We start from the raw sequence: 14,833 nt of genomic DNA, 5'->3' as shown, positions 1-14,833 counted from the left end.
GCCGATCCACCCTTATCTTTTTTAGAACTCATATATCTTCCATGTTGAGTTCTCCAGAACCATTTTTTTCTCTATCTACATTCATCAGTTGTCATAGGAACTGTCCTTCCTAAATCAAAGACATGTTGACATTGTTATGCTAGGTAACTGGCAAAGAATATTTGCAATTAATTCTTGAAGGTCACTAAGGTAACTTAACCAGTTCTGTGTATGAAAAAAAATTATTGTGCAACTTATTTTTGGATGAAAACAAGCAGACTTAAGAAACTGTTGATATAGCAACGGCTCTTGCCTGCAAGTCTCATATCTATTTATTTAGATTTAAACCTCTCTCCCTACATCCATAGGTCAGAAGTAAGAGAGAGAAAGTAGGGGACAACACAACACACAAAAAAGGAACAAAAAATTGGTAACCCGTTAAAACAAGGAGAGGAAAAATATTTCCTGTTTATTTCCATATAAATATTGTTAATTAAGACCCAACAGATGTATTAAAGTGATACATTACAGCCCAAAGAGAGAGCTCTGAGGAAGATTGGTGGTTAAGAAATGCAAAATATAAAAATAGAAATAAATATATTTTACAGGGCAGGAAAAAGGAATATTGAGGTTGAAATTAGTTCTGAGGCCATATAGTGAATCCATATGTGTACTTTATAAATGAAATATAATCATTCCTCCTATTAGTTCCCTTTTGAAAAAGGCACACAATGTCCCAAACACTTTTTGTTGTTGTTGAGTTTTTGGATCTTGATTTTGGTATGCAAAATCAGAATTCCTTTTCCTGTATGTATATGGTATAGAGACACATGATTTTTACTCACAAATGTTCTCAGGAAAAATAGGAAGTCACCTTACTGCCACAAGAAACACGTATTTCTGTATATATTGATATGGCTACAGTATAATTAGAGAATCTTAAGATCTTGACATTACCTCTTCCCTCACTCTCATACCAGAGTCAGTAACAGTTTTACAGTATAATAGAGTTGGAAACACAAAGGTCACTCCTTTGAAGACAGAAAAGTCCACATTCTGGACAGAGAGGACCGCTACTTTGAAAAATGGGTCAAAGAGGCCATCTATGTCAAAACTGAACAGCCCTGTCTCAACAGAGGGGGAGGGATACAACGCCATCTATTTTCAATCTACAACACAGTCCTTTCAACAGTTTCAAGAAGGTTCCACACCCATTTGCACTACTCAGGAGACCCTGAAGACACAGATAAGCCTCCAGATGACAGCAGTGATTCTCTAAAATAATGCAAATGACCAGCTGTCTGCAAGGAATATATTCCATTCCCCATCATCCAATCAGAGCTGAAGAAGCTTCTTGGATGAGAAGCAAAATGTCTTCAAAGAGAAAAGAGTCCAGTTGCTTCATGAAAAAGCACCTTTGGAACCAGGTGACTGGAAGGAATATAAATCCTTCCATTCTCCATCATTCATTCAGAACTGAAGAAGCTTCTTGGTTGAGAAGCAAACCATCTTCAAGTGGGCTTTTGAGAAAGCACCTTTGGGACAACCATAACCTGGGTGACTGAGAATCTCCATAGACAACAGAGTTGGAAGAGACTTGAAGGTCTTCTAGTCCAATTCCTTGCTCAAACAGGAGACCCTAAACCAGTGTTTCTCAACCTTGACAATTTTAAGGCATGTAGACTTCAACTCCCAGAATTCCACAGCCAGCAATGCTGGCTGTGGAATTCTGGGAGTTGAAATCCACATGCCTTAAAATTGTCAAGGTTGAGAAACACTGCCCTAAAACTGTTCCAGGCAAATGGTCAATCTTGAGCTTCTTTCTGACACTTTGAACTGGTTGGGGAATTCTGGGAGTTGAGATTCCCACATCTTAAAATTGCCAGGGTTGAGTAACAGTGCTCCAGGGGGATGCTATTCCATAGGGCAGGTGCTGCCCCTAAGGAGGCATGACTCTGCAGTCCAACATCAAGTGATATTGTTATGTCTCTGGTGTCCAATATCAAGTGATATCAAGTGACATGTCTGTTAGATCTGGTGGTTCAAACAGAAATAAATTCAAACAGTAATCTGACCTATGCTATGCAGGGTTTTATAGGTAATAACCAGTACCTTGAACTGTACCCAGAAGCTGCCTGGGCGCTAGTGCAGCTAGCAGTGGTGCAATGAGAAATACCAATAATTGTCCATGGTGTTGCATTCTGGACCAGCTGCTTCTTTTAAGTGCTTCTCAAGGGTATCCAAACATAGTGCACATTAGAGTATAACCCAGATAACCTCAGAATCATTTCACAATCTGAAATTATATCCTTATCTGATAATCCAACTTTGAACAAATATGAGCAACTTTGTCTTCAAAGAATTTTCTGGGATCTCAGAGCACATAAGGGCAAGAGTAACTCTAAATAACACTGCTGGTTAGCATATCCATAGATACATGCAGAGAAATATTAGGACTTTGCCTTTCTTAGATCATGATATAGGCCAGGACTTTTCAACCTTTTCACCCATTGTACCACTTTTAGGATATGGCAATATCCAAGTAACACAAGTCGCCTAACAAGGTATCAAAAACTTGATGACCCCCCCCCAAAAAAGGGAAAAATTGATAAAGTACAGGTAGTCCTTGACTTACAACAGTTTGCTTAATGACTGTTCGAAGTTACAATAGCACTGAAAAAAGTGCCCCCCAAGCCACAGTCGAGCAAGACGCCTGCCTGTCCGCCCGGGGGCACTCTTCCTCCTGTCTGAAGTTTTCATTGTTGTGAGCATTTCTGTTGAGGATTGGCAGTGGGGGTGGGGTGGGGGGTGTTTGGTTTTTATTCCCCCCGTCTGCTGGGTGGTTGCAGCAGGTTTTGGTCACTTCACATGACCCTGGGATACTGTGACCATCATAAATATGAATCAGTTGCCAAGCATCTCAATGTAAATCACAAGACCCTGGAGATGCTGCAGCATTCCAGCTGATCGGTGCTTCTTCTGGGCTCAGCAGAAGCACCAGGATCAGCGCCGAGCTCCAGCTGGAGCCTGGCGCTGATCCTGGCACTTCCATTGAGCCCTGACAGCCCTGAAGAAGCACTGATCTTGGTGCTTCCGCAGAGACCTAACAGCCTTGCAGCTCCAGCCATCTCTCATTCAGGTTTGTGCGGTACTGCCACCGGTTCTGCTCATTCCCCTCCCCCGCTACCACTTTTCTAGGATGGTTGCGTACCACCTGCCAAGTGCCAATGTACCACAGGTGGTACCTGTACCACTGGTTGAAAAGCCCTGATATAGGCCAAGTGGGTGCTTGTACCAGTCTCTGTCCTATCATTCTTCTTGGCAGCATCATTCATCACACAAAGCTGTTGGGTACCTGTTCATTCAATTATGATTCCACATTTCATTTTTCTACAGTGTTTTATACTGTAGAAGAATAGCTACAGAAATTATTATAGAGCAGTAGTTACAAACAGGGAAATAGAGAAAAGAGACATAAGAAAGAGAAAGAAGTCTGAAAAATTTAAGCTCAAAGATATTGAATTATTTTTGCCTGTCTGAAAACTGATATTTCTTTGTGGATTGTGTTGAACTAAAAGGATCAGGAACCAGAATTTGTTCATGAATACACCCTGAGTAGGTTGAGTTGGTTTAGAGTCTAGAACTGCAGCTACTATATTCATGAGGGGAAAAAATGAATCTCTGTAAATGTTATAATTCATTTCTTACTTAAGAATGGCCCCACATCTGATTAGGCTAAAGATTACTAGGTTAATATTATCACTAACAAATTCATCATGAATGGATCAATCCCTGCTTTATTTTTTGCATATAAACAAAGGCAGTCATGAGATTCAGAATGATAGTGTTAAGAATTTCCTTTCATTCTCTTCTTTGATGTTCACAGGTATAATATACAATACTGCTCATATGACTTTGGTTAAAGCCATATTCAAGTTGTGTTGTTATCTATATTTTGAAAGGGATGTAGTCATTTATCTGCTACCATAAGAAGCAAATGTATGGGCTGGTTATGTCTTTGGAACATATCTTGTTTAATTTCCTATACCAATGCTTCAGTTGCTAGACCTGGTCACCTCCTCTCACATTTTGCTGATCAGTCAATCAATCATAGATCAATTCCCATATAACACTTGGCTTGTTTCATAATGAACAGTGTAGTATTTTTGCTGTAGTTCATTGTCAATATTTCAAGGACCCAATATATCTGCCTGGCACACTAAGAAAATGGGGATGGGCCCATGAATGAAGTGTTTCATTTTTGATTGGTCTACAAAAACCAGATTATAATAAAATGTAAAGACCTTAAAGTAGACTTCCCCCAGCATGGCATCTCAATAAATGGAAAGGGGACCTTTGGGTAAGGCTGTCTTTAGGTGTGAAAGCATGTCGTCTCTTCTGTTGAGCTGAGAAAAGAAATTTGTTTAAAGTAAATATATAGTAATTAACTAACATTCTATACCTATTAATTAGTGGTCTAGTCTCTTTAGTAGGCATACTTCTTCAACTTCCTTCCATTTTTATCATTGGTTAAAAGAATATTTTGGAACAAGTGATGAATTAATTATGCTTCCAATTGCTAGTAATAAAGATGCTAATTGTGTAAAGAGTGCTTCCTTCTTGAGTTTGCAGTAACAATTATAACTCAAGTTCAGTTACAAAATAAAAGAACAAATCTGTAAACACATCAATCAGCAATAAACTCTTTTCTGCACAATCCATGTTATTATAAAAAAAGAGAGGGGGGGTAAATGTGGGAGGGTAACCACATTTGCTAGCAGGCTCCTTCCTGATCTCAGTGCATGCATAAAATTGTGTGTCCAGATGTTTCTCTTCTCTTCCACATGTTGATTCAGCATTAGATATTATAATACAATCTCTTCTTTCTTCCCTCAATATGGAATAATGTAGTAATGTCTGAAATGACATGGGGGGGGCAGATTACTGAGTACAGATGATTTGATTACAGATAGTTTAATTAAACAGGATTTTGTTTGTCTGTTTTGATCATTGTCCAGGAAACATAATCTGTTCTCTCAAGAAGTTTGTAGAATAAACCAAACTTTTCAACAATATTGTACCTATGAGCCTGTCAAGACTTACTAAGAAGTCTTTATCTTGTGAAGATTTATGGTGAAGACTTACTAAGAACTGTGTCAGTAGTTAGCCCTTTGATCGTTTGGATTCAGTCAAAATGCTGGAAAAAGGAGAGATTACACAAAGTAAATAAATCTAAAACCAGTAAATACATATATTCTGTTCCATCAAAAACTTCATGAAACCTTGCATGACAATTGCACTAACTTTGGTTCAACCCCAAAAATTATGATTGGCAGGGCTGGGGGAAAGGAATTCTTGTTAAGTGGAACTGTTGAGACAAGTTAAAGGACATCTCCATACAATTAAGAAATTTTCCTCAAAAGGACATTTATGTATCTCTACCTCATCTCTATTGTCTAGTTGCGTTAGAATGAGTCAGTGGCATCCACAGAAAATCCCAGAACACCAAGATATAAGTAAAGGGCATAAAAATAGATAGGGCTTCAATTGTGTAATACACAGCTACTGGAGAAGAGCCTAATGCTGGGAAAGATTGAGGACAATAGAAGAAGGGGACGACAGAGAATGAGGTGGCTGGGTGGAGTCACTAAAGCAGTAGGTGTGAGCTTAAACGGACTCCAGAAGATGATAGACGACAGGAAGGCCTGGAGGAATGTTGTCCATGGGGTTGTGATGGGTCAGACACGACTTTGCAACTAACAACAAAAACTACTACTATTCATATCCCAGCCTGCTAGAAATATCATGAATCATTACTATCTCAGAAACTTTCAACAACATTTCCTATCCATGGTGGATATCTGTAAGCTAGTGGTTTAGGGCTGAGAATGTTTTTACTTAATGCATACAGTCATTCAGTGTTTGCTTTTGCAGTGCTTTATTTAAGGTATTCTTGCTATTTTTAATTATATAAATTACCTGGAAAATAACAGTGTTGATGTTGACTATAGCTCAGTGCCAGATTAATAAGGATTTGTTTTTCCTCTGCCTAAAACAAGAAAAAGGTTTCAAAATAAGTAAATGATGTAAATTTGCAAAAAGAACATCTGGCTTGTTTAAAATATTTTTTTTCTTTCAGTGTACTTAACAACATCAATAAAGAATCCCCTTTTAACCTTAGACTTTTGACAGCTAACATGAGTCAAAGTAGGCGTTTTTTAGTTTTGGGTTATTCTCATCTTGGCTCTATCTCCTATTTTGTCTGTCTGATGATTATAAGATAATAACAATAATAATACAGGTAGTCTTCCTTTAGCAATCACAATTGGAATCAGCAACTCAGTTGTTCAGTGAAATGCTCGCTAAGTTAAAATGCAACTGAGCTTATGATTTTACATCAACTTTGCTTCACAGATTTTTGAAGGTTGTAAATATGAGGATCGGTTGCAAAATCACTTTTTCATCACTGTCAGAACTGTGAACAGTCACAGTGCAGGACAGCCACTATATGAGGGCTACCTACAATATCACTTCCTAGACACATCATGCAGGAATCCAGGCTATGTGGATGATTGTTAGATATCTCTGCTGCTGTATATTTTAATTTTGTATATGTATTTCTTCTATTTTTATTATTATTCATCACCCGGAGCTGTTATTGAGATGGGTGGCTACATAAATAGATTGCATAAATAAAATAAGTATAATATAATGTAAATGTGTTTGTTTAAAGGTTCAGCCCTTCTTTCTCTTTCTTAAGAGCTAGATGAGAGATAAAGTCAAATGTTTACATTTTTAAAACTTAAATTGTAACACCCCCTTTTAACTTCAAAAATTAAAATGCAAATGTTCAGTGCTGAAGGAGGTAAATTATAGAGCTGCCCAGCTTATGGGAAAAGCAGCTGGTAATTTAGCTAAAAAAAAAGAAGAAGAAAGCTCAATGCTCCAGGCTGATTTCAAGATGTTGCTGCTCTGCTCCAAAAGAGGTGAGATGTAGAACTAGCTCCAAATGTACATTGCCAATTGCAAAAAGATTGTACAGAAAATAATGTATTTTCTGGAAACCAGCCTGAAATGTGGAATGTAGGCTGTAAGCTGAAAATCCCATTTCACATGTTTTACAGAGAAATAATTTTTAAAAATCATTAGCTTCAGCACAACTCAGTAGACAAACCTGAAGCATGTTACCCATTTCTGCATATATAAAACGTTATGAAAAAAGATGTTTTCTCTTCTTCATTTCTCTGGGTTTCTTCCAGCTTTCTGAGGAGATTTCATTTAATTGGAGGCTCCTGAGAGTAAACTTCACTCTTTCCATAACTTTGTCTAGTAACTACTGTACTGACTTTGGTTTTAAAGCAGGGATCTCCAAATCTGGCAACTTTAAGACTTGCGGTCTTGGCTAGCTAAGGAATTCTGGGAGTTGAAGTTCACCAGTCTTAAAATTGCCAAATTTAGAGACCCCTGGTTTAAAGAAAGAGAACTTTTTTTGTCTCCAACAAAGTGAGGTATTGGTGATGTAGATGTTCACTGCACAAGTAGGTGACACTACAGGTGCTGCTAACTGTAGATGTGACCAAATGAATCTCTCTCACACAGGGATGTTCTTATTTATTTGTTTGTTTGTTTTCTATGCTGCCCATCGACCTTAGAAGGTGACTTAGGCATTTATTGTAGTTATGCCTAGAATTTGGCAAGCACTGGAAAGTAAATTAATTCAAAACAGGCCAAATAGGAATTTGGAATTAAGTCCATAATGTGTCTCCTCAAATAAAATTGACATCATGGCATGATGGCGCAGACAGTCACAAAATAGCCATTGATTAGAAGGCAAACTGGTGAAGTTCCTCCCAGCTGACGTTGGATCTTTCTACCATTTGTCTTTTTCCTGGATGTTTCCAAATAGAGTAGTCGGTTGCAGGACTCCATCATTTTTATCTTTTTAAAAATGTCTGAGGCTGAGAGAGAATAAATGATGCTCAAAATGGCTATTTGGCATAATAGCATGCCAGTGCCTCATTTGATTTAATTAAAAAAGATCCTTTTAAAAAATTATGGTTGGGCAGAGAGCCAAGTAAGTACCAAGAGAAAACTGCATGGGCATTTTGATGTCCCAGGCACCAAGTCACTTACTGTAACAGATCCTCACTGCATTGTATTCCTATCAAATATGCAAGGAGAGAGCAGGCCCCTAAAATGCATACATAATTCAGATTAAGACATAATCCCTATACATCACAATTACTGTTTGTCTTCACATTGGATTTTGAAGGCTCCAGTCTAAAGGAGGCTCCAAATCTAAAGGATTTGACAATGGGATAAAATGAAGCAGGCACAGTTCCCTAATAGGTATCTATTTGCAGAATATAGAATAACTGAGTTGGAAGGGACCTTGGAGGTCTTTTAGTCCAACAAATGGTTGTTCAATCTCTTCTTGAAAAGCTCCAGTGATGCAGCACCCACAACTTCTGGAGGCAAGCCGGTCCATTGGTTAATTGTTCTCACTATTAGGACATTTATTCTTAGTTCTAGGTTGCTTCTCTCTTGTCCATGCTCTCCATGGCACACTGCAGTTTATCCGAGGCAGCCAGCCAGGCACCGAAGCACTACTGAAAACAGCAGTCTGTGTGTGCGCCTGCTATGCACTCACTCATCAGCCGTGCTCTCCATGCCTCAGATAAGCTGCAGAGCACCATGGAAAGCATGGCTGATGTGGGCAAGGCAGGTGCGCATACAGACTCCATTGTTTTTAGCGGCGCTTCGGTGCCTGGCCAGCCACCTCGCATCAACTGCAGTGGGCCGTGGAGAGCATGGCGGACACAGGGCGTGTGCAAGGTTGGTGCACACACAGATTCCACTTTTTTCAAGTGCCATTTTAATAACCGGTTCACCGAACTCAAGAAAAAAGTAGGTATCGGTTCTGCTGAACCCATGTGAAACAGCTGAATCCCACAACTGGGTTGACCCCCTCTTCTTTGTGGCACTCCTCAAATATTGGAACACTGCTATCATGTCACTCCTCGTCCTTCTCTTCATTAAACTAGACATACCCAATTCCTGTAACTGTTCTTCATATATTTTAGTTTCGGTTTCCTAATCATCTTTGTGGCTCTTCTCTTCACTCTTTTTAGAGTCTCAGCATCTTTTTTATATTGTGGTGATCAAAATGGGATGCAGTATTCCAAGCATTATGGAGCTGTAGTAACACTTCACATGATTCTGATTCTTCACTCTGTTAATGCAGCCTAGTATTGCATTGGCTTTTTTGGCAGCTGTTGGCTCATATTTAAGTGACTGGACTATCACTAGATCAATAGGACTTCAAGATCCCTCTTTTGTGGGGGTTTATTTAAATGAACGTGCTAGATATCTCCTCCTGCCTTTTCTCTCATATCACTTGCTCATATCACCTCTATCCACCCTGGGGAATTACTCCCCGTGCAAACAAAAGCTTTGAATTAGCATTTAATATCTGTTATTTCATCAGTAGACAAAGGCATAGAAGATGAAGGGGAAAAAAAATCTTTTAAGTACATGAGTTGGTTCTTCATTTTTCCTCCCTAATAATGATTTTTTTGAATTCTTGCCATCATTCCTTCCATGGAGATAATGCATCCTCAACTTCCTCAATGCCTGTGTTGGTTGTCTGCCACCCCCCCCCCCCAGCAAAAGAGGTTCTCCCCTCCTTTTTCTTACTTCTTGCTGTTACAAATGACTCCTGCAGTGAATGGGCGGCCCTGGACCACAAAATGGGACCTCAGAAAAAAAAAATAATCAACTGTCATGAAGGGAAATGGCTGTGAAGAAAAGAACAGATTTTCAAAAGGTCAGCTGAACCCACGGAGCACTTACATGGTGGAAATTATAGCTTCAATCTGTCTTACATGTGCAGGGCTAAAAGACTCCCTGAAGAAAAGACACAAAGCAATGGCATAATACAGCTTTTAAAACATTACAAAAAAATTTCTTCTTTTTTAAAAAAACTTCCTATTTTTCTTTGGTCCTATAATAGCCTTCCCCAATCTTCAGTTGTATTTGCCTGAAACTGGAACAGGCAAACTTTTTCCAAGCAAGAAACATGCTCTTTAAAACTTGGATTGCTCCAGTGGCTGCAGACCCAGAGCGGTGGACCATAAATCCATTCTGTAGCATTTGGCCTGGGAGAAGGGAGATTAGGGATGATGGGAATTGTAATCTAATCTCCTTCAAGGCAAACTACATTTTTCCAGTAAAATGCAATGTGCACAAAATATTTTAATGGGCATTTCGCAGAATATGTAGATGTCATTCTCCCCCTTGACTGAATTGCCAGTGTTTTCTCTTCTTTTTATTAATCCTTTTCTCTGAGCAAGAGTACCTGGTTTGGAAAGATTCAGGATAGATATATAATATACCAAAAGTGTAAATATCCCCAAGGGCTTCATTCCATTGGTTTTAAGTGGAGAGTTTAAAAAAGCACATGGTTTACTCTCCTACCTATCCTTCTGGAGCTCTCTTTGTTTAACATTCCACTTGTGAAAGATATGCTTTGAACACTTTTATTATTTCTTCTTTTTTTTTAACAACAGAATCCTGGCTATCAAAACACTAATTCTGAGGATAACAAAAAATATCATATTTCTTGTAATGTCTGAACTATTGTTCTCAAGAGACCACACTTTGGCATCTTAATTTGTCTTAATTAATTCTTCTGTTACATGTTATATATCAAATGATAACTTCTTTCATTTTTTGAAATTATTGTTAAGGCAAGACGATTGGAATACCTGATGTATGTTGATATTCCAAAATCCAACACTTTTGCACACTTTCTTATAAGTAACAAAAGCACTTAGCAAGAGCACTTAGACTTATATACCGCTTCATAGTGCTTTATAGCACTCTCTGAGCATGGGTATTCATTTTACCAATCTTGGAAGATGGAACTGGTAGTGGACACAATTAGCCTGCAATACTACATTCTAACCACTGTGCCACCCCAGTTTAAGTAACCATGCATTCAGTGGAATCAATAGAAAGAAAGGTAGAATGAGAAGCAAAGATATGTAGCCCTAGTACATCTTGTGCTGAACTTCTTACTCTTAGATAAGATAAGATAACCTTTATTGTCATTTTTTTTTACTGTGGGCATAACGGCACACATCAAAAATGAAATTTAGTTGCCTGCTCTCAAAGTGAAACACATACCTGACACAGACCTAAACATACTATGTACAACATATTTATAGACCCACACCCCTACATATACATAGCAAATAAATATTAAATACTAAATACTGTCCATCTTGAATATATAACAGAAGGAGGAAGCTTGAGACTTCACAAGGTTAATGCTGTATGGAATGAAACTATGGCTGAATCGGGATGTTCTGCTACGGATACAACGAAGCCTCCTCCCAGAATGTAACAAGGAAAACAGGTTGTGGAGAGGATGTGTAGTGTCCCAGATAATCTTGCGGACCCTGCTCAAGCAACACTTCTACGCTATGTCCTGGATGGGAGAGAGGGAACTGCCAATGATCTTTTCAACCATCCTCACCACTCTCTGCACTGCCTTCCTGTCTGAAGCAGTGATGCTTCCAAACCAGACTGTGATGCTGTATGACAGGATGCTCTCAATCATCCCCCTGTAGAAAGTGGTCAGGACAGGGGAAGGAAGATGTGCTTTTCTCATGCGACACAGAAAATGCAGGCACTGCTGTGCCCACTTCACCAGTTTCTCACTGTTGAGCGACCAAGCCAGCCTACTCGTTAGCGGCACACCCAGGAACTTGATGCTGGTAACCATGGATGGAATACAGTGGATTGCTCTGCAATAAAATAATTAACAGAATTTATATAGATAGCAGACTATAGTTGGGTAAGAAGAACACCCAGAAACAACTACACAATCAGAAATAATGTCTGGACAAAACTGAACATTTCTGGAATGAACCAGATTAAGAAGATCTTTACTAGCACCTTAATTTAGGCAAGAGGGAAGTCCTGAAAAAGTTTAAAGATATTAACCTTAGGCAGCAAATTCCCTCCCTAGCTTATTTTTCAGCTTTGCCTCAAATTGTTGAAACTCATTTAGACCTATTGAAAAACTGATCAATTCCATTTACAAAGTGTTTCTATTCTTGCTGCTGTCTCTGTCCTTTGTTGCCCTCCAACACTTTCTCCTATTTAATGTGTCTCCTTGGTGATAGATGGAAATGCTTCTTCTGTAGAGCTATGCAATACCAGGTGAATAAACTCTCTAAGCAAGGATCAAGGAACAAGATCCTACTGCTAACCTTAACCTTAACTGAATATAAGGACAAGGTGTCATGAAAAGTCTTCTTTATTTTCAAGTTCTTCTGAAAGCTATTGGTTTATTTATTGGAATATTTGAGTTATGTACATTTGGAATTTACATTTTCTTCGATAACTGAGAAAGGTGATCCTTAAAAGTTCCATTCTTACTTAATTCAGCCTGAACTGCACTGAACTCCATTAAGAATTCAGGAATCCAGTGTAATTTTTGACTGCATTGATAAGTCTACAAGTGGAATGCATAGCAAGGGAGCGTAACTAACAGCCTTTCATAGGAAAGCAATTGAGAATTAATTGCAAGACATTACAGTTTCAGTCAGATTCACAGCTTTCTTTAAAACTGTTTCTCTGTCACATAATACAGACCGAAAAGCCACTTTTGAGTATCTACTTCCATCCTGTGATAGGTGTTGCTTTCCGGTGTGGATTTCAAGCAATCTGGGAATACATTTTCCCACAAATTAATCTCAAAGTGACAAAAATCACACCAGTGTATTTGCATAAACCCTGTTCTGGCTTAACACATATAGAATGTGCCCGATGGCTTCATATACCATTACTATTCCTAAAAGTGAATTAGCCATTCAAATGGACCCGAATTTTAGATTGCACTTGCTTTTCTACCTTTATTTAAACAAATATGATAACTTCTAAGGAATTGTAGCACGTATAATCCCAGCTTCCTTATGTATTGCTATTTTTTGTTCAAGCATCACATCTGGAGAAGGATGACACTGTAAGAATGCTTATCTTAAAAAGCACAAGATGATTTGTACATATTTTTTAATGTCTTTTTGATTTGTGTGGCTTTTAAAACATCTCAGCTAATTCTTCCCAACTCAGTTACTTTCATGGAATTCAGCTCATAAAGTTTAGCACAATAACATGATGCATCAAATATCTTGTCGGTTTGAAATGAAAAGTAACAGTTAGCTTTGAGAACTGCAAAGAAGTTGTTTCTACAGCAAACAGAGTTAAGTCCATTTATGGAGATACTGGAGATCATAATTCCTTAAAAACAAAAAATGTATTAGTGCTATTTTTTCCTTTACAAGCAATAACATTCTAGTGTTTTTCTTTTTCTTCGCAAGCTGTAAATTCTCAGTTTCCTTTGAGTGTTTGATAAGAATTACATTTTGTAGCCTAAGGATCAAAGTCAGAAACATCCAACTTCAAATGAAGAGAAAGAGAAAGGAAGGAGAAAAAGAGATAGTACTACCCTTTTCAAACCATTTTGAGATACGGTTTGCAGATTTTGCAATTCCCAAAGGTAATTTTCAAAAGGCAACTTGGACTTTCTTTCTTTTCTTGAAAATATTTCACTTCTCATCTGAGGAATAAATTTTTCAGAACTGAAGAAGCTTCTTGGATGAGAAACGAAACATTTTCAACCATGATGTCAACTCTACAACAAACCTGACTGCAGCCATTTTTGCTTGTTGTAGTTTGCCACAAGAATGGGAGGGGTGCATAGGATTTTTACTAGTCTAAACATTTTACTGACCTGTGGGACCAAGGTCATTACTGTCAGTTACAGTAGGTGGGGGTGTGAACATTTGGTTAGAAAGCCTGCCAAACTCTTCTGTTGGAGAAGTAGCTGATTGCATAGCATTGGGATGGGAAGTTAACTTTGTAATATTGTTTCGCTTTGAAGAGAACTTCAGGCTTAGGATACAGAAGGACCTGGACAGACTTGAACATTGTGCGCTATTTAACAAAATGAAATTCAATGGTGAAAAAAATAAGGTTCTACATTTAGGCAAGAAAAACCAAATGCACAGGTATAGTATAGGGGGTACCTTGCTCAATAGTAGTAACTATGAGAGGGACCTCGGAGTCCTAGTGGACAATCACCTAAATATGAGCCAGCAGTGTGCTGCAGCTGTCAAAAAGGCCAACACAGTGCTAGGCTGCATTAACAGAGGGATAGAATCAAGATCACGTGAAGTGTTAATACCACTTTACAATGCCTTGCTAAGGCCACACTTGGAATACTGAATCCAGTTTTGGTCACCACACTGTAAAAAAGATGTTGAGACTCTAGAAAGAGTACAGAGAAGAGCAACAAAGATGATTAGGGGACTGGAGGCTAAAGCATATAAGGAATGGCTGCTGGAATTGGGTATGTCTAGTTTAATGAAGAGAAGGACGAGGGGGGACATGATAGCAGTGTTCCAATATCTCAGGGGCTGCCACAAAGAAGAGGGAGTCAAGCTATTTTCCAAGGCACCTGAAGGCAGGACAAGAAGTAATGGGTGGAAACTAATCAAGGAGAGAAGCAACCTAGCACTAAGGAGAAACTTCCTGATAGTTAGAACAATTAACCAGTGGAACAACCTGCCTCCAGAAGTGGTGAATGCTCCAACACTGGAAGTTTTTAAGAAGAGACTGGATAGCCATTAATACTTCATGTGATCTTGATTCTGTCCTTCTGTTAATGCAGCCCAGCACTATGTTGGCCTTTTTGGCAGCTGCAGCACACTGCTGGCTCATATTTACGTGATTGTCCACTAGGACTCCGAGGTCCCTCTCACAGTTACTACTATTGAGCAAGGTA

This window comes from Crotalus tigris, unplaced genomic scaffold (genome assembly GCF_016545835.1).
Source record: "Crotalus tigris isolate CLP2741 ecotype Arizona unplaced genomic scaffold, ASM1654583v1 scf7180000024458.850180, whole genome shotgun sequence".
Classification (NCBI taxonomy): Eukaryota; Metazoa; Chordata; class Lepidosauria; order Squamata; family Viperidae; genus Crotalus; species Crotalus tigris.
The sequence above is the reverse complement of the archived record's forward strand: the minus strand, read 5'-3'. Positions refer to the sequence as shown.